The sequence below is a fragment of the Cynocephalus volans genome, chromosome 11 (genome assembly GCF_027409185.1).
Source record: "Cynocephalus volans isolate mCynVol1 chromosome 11, mCynVol1.pri, whole genome shotgun sequence".
Taxonomy (NCBI): domain Eukaryota; kingdom Metazoa; phylum Chordata; class Mammalia; order Dermoptera; family Cynocephalidae; genus Cynocephalus; species Cynocephalus volans.
Genome location: NC_084470.1, coordinates 124,502,526 through 124,505,518, shown reverse-complemented (window position 1 = coordinate 124,505,518; position 2,993 = coordinate 124,502,526). Strand labels below are relative to the sequence as shown.

Here is a 2,993-nt window from a genome sequence, read left to right as displayed (position 1 = left end):
GTGACATGACCCAGGGCTCTCACACTGGAAGCTGATGGAAACAGAGAGAGCAGAGAGAACAAAAGGCAGACTCTCGTCTTCTTGGAAAGCCCTTAGAGTACCGGCCTTAGCACCATCTTTAATTCGTTCACTACTTCGAGGTCCAGCAATCCAATCCCCTGTTCAGGGCTCCACGTTTCAATGACCAAAATAGGATTTCCCACCCTCTTAAGAGTCATAGTGGGGGCTGAAGGGCAAATACATGAAACTTGGGGGACACAATTCAAGCTTCAGGGAGTTTTGGGGGGAACATAATTCCATCCCCTCCAGGGGGTTTTTTCCTTGGTTGTACTTTGAGGAGGCTGGACCCGTGGGTGCAGTGGGTGGTGGGCTGGTGTGGTGGGTGTAGTTTTGTGGGGTTGGGCCCATGGTTGGAGTTGGGGGCCGGCCAGGCCCTTGGGAGGAGTTTGGGGGGCGGATGTGCTCGAGGGCACAGTTGTGGGCAGTTGAGCCCATGGGTGCCCTTTGGTTTGTGACGGGTGCCGTAGTTTCGGTATGGTTGGGGGCGAAGTCCGTGAGTGCAGTTAATTGGGGGTGAGGGCCTTGGATGCAGTGGGTGGAGGGTCAGCCCCATGGTGGGGGCATGGCCTGTGGGAGCTGTTGGTGGGGCTTGGTCCGTGCGGGCAAGTTGGGTGTGCGATGGGTGTTAGGGGGCCCTTTGCTGTGTGCATGTCCCGTGTGTGCAGTTGGTGGGAGGTGCGGCTTTTGGGTGCAGTGGGGGAGGCACTGGCCGTGGGTGCAGTCGTATGGGGCTGAGCCCTTGGGTGTACTTTGGGGAGGACGTGTCCTTGGGTTTACTTTGATGGAGGCTTGGCCTGTTGGGTACTTTGGTGGGGACTGCCCCATGGGTGCAGTTCATTTGGGGGCTTGGCCTGTGGGTGCACTTTGGTGGGGGTCTGGGTTAAGAACATTGATGTAAATTTGGGTGTCATTGTCACATAGCAGGTACTTTAAGCTATGAGGCTAAGTGAAGCTGATGTCGGAGGTAGGGTCTGACCGGGGTGGTGGTGGGGGCGGTGGCGGTGGGTAGATAGTCCTTTTTAGCCAGTCTTCTTGTCAGTTTCTTGACTCCACCACGAGAAGGAATTCAAGGGCAGACTCAAGGTAGAACGAACCAGTTCAATAGAACAGAGAAGAAATATAGGTTCCATCGAGAGAGTGCAGCCTAGCTCCAGAGACCCAAGCCGTGCTCGCACCAAGTGTAACTAACGCACATGCAAGGTCAGTAGACAGATGAGGTCTAACTCCAAAGCGAGAATGAAGCGAGTTCAGTAGAGAGTTCAGCAGATGCTGCTCGAACTCCTGGCCGTACCGATACAGGCAGATGTGCGATCCCATGTGCCAGGTCCTGGTGAGAAAGAAAAAGAAAACGTGATCAAAAAGTGGTAGAGGGTCGGCTGTGCGCTTTCCGTCAGGCTTTGACTTGGGAGTCGGGATTCGATCCCTAGTTTGGGAAGAGTGTGAGTTTGCAAAGGACGAAGGAAGATGTTAATTTGGACTCTGAAGGCCCGGAACATGAGTTGTGGCTCTGCCACTTCATGGCTAGAGACCGTGGAGGCACCAAATAATATCATCTGAAACATTGCCAACATTAACTGAGACTTCTAATGTTGAAAGAAAGCAAGGCTTAAGTGAAGATCAAGAGGAGAGCCAGACCCCAAGATTAGGTGAAGGATTTGAACAGATATCTAAACGACAAATGAAGAAGCTAATAAAACAGAAACAATGGGAAGAACAACGAGAAGTCCGCAAACAAAAGCGGAAAGAAAAACGCAAGAGAAAGAAATTAGAGCGACTGTGCCAACTGGAATCAAACTCAGATGGAAATGACAGAAAACGTATTCGAAGACATGTTGTCCAAAGCACACTCCGACTTATCATTGACTGTAGTTTTGATGACTTAATGATATTAAACGATATTAAGAAACTTCATAAGCAGATTCAGCGATGTTATGCAGAAAATCGACGAGTGCTACATCCTGTACAGTTTTATTTGACAAGCCACAGAGGCCAGCTGAAAAAGATCATGGATGAAAATGACAAAGGATGGGTCAACTGGAAGGATATCTACATTAAACCAGAGCACTCTAGTGAACTCATAAAAAAAGAAGACTTGATTTATCTTACATCAGATTCACCAAATATACTGAAGGAATTAGATGAATCAAAGGCCTCTGTGATTGGAGGATTAGTAGATCACAATCATCACAAGGGACCCACATATAAACAAGCATCCGATTATGGAATTGATCGTGCACGGCTCCCCCTTGGAAATTTTGTGAAGATGAATAGCCGAAAAGTTTTGGCAGTTAATCATGTGTTTGAAATTATTCTGGAATACCTGGAAACAAGAGACTGGCAGGAAGCATTTTTTACGATCTTACCCCCAACGGAAAGGAGCTGTTCCCACAGACAAAGCCTGTGAACGTTCTTCCCATGACAAGCAATCTGCCAGAGTTGAAGGTGGATTGGACAGTGACTCCAGTGAGGAGGATTAGAGCAGAAATGAACTAGATTCACCACATGAAGAAGAAGAGCAAGATAAGCAAAATAGCACTGAATCTGCAGTGAACTCTATGACACACTAATATTAACTGGTTTTCTTTCAGTTTAAGGAAAAATTAGGAAAAAGTGCTTCATAGAGTATTCAAATTGTAGGAAAATTTTACTTTTATTTCTCTCGTGAATTTTTAGAACATTTTTTAGAGCTAAGTGATAATAAAAAGCCTCTTAAACAGTGTAAGAAAGAAAAAAATTTTTGCATAAGATTTACATGTGTATGTTTTTTAAAAATAGTTTTTTAAGCCTTACATGTTTCCAGAGAAATTTACTTTATTAGTATACCTTCATTCTCTATCATTTACTGGATTGTATTATTCAGAATGTGCCTTCTGACCTTTGAGTTTTATTATTTTATGTTTCTATCAATGTCTTTGTAATCCATTGCCAATTTA

The 2,993-nt window shown here is 45.8% G+C and overlaps 1 pseudogene; it reads left to right on the top strand.

Annotated features, from left to right (window-relative positions):
• The first annotated feature begins 1,571 nt into the window (after positions 1–1,571).
• On the top strand, positions 1,572–2,627 carry LOC134390261 (tRNA methyltransferase 10 homolog A-like; annotated as a pseudogene).
• The last annotated feature ends 366 nt before the right edge of the window (positions 2,628–2,993 follow it).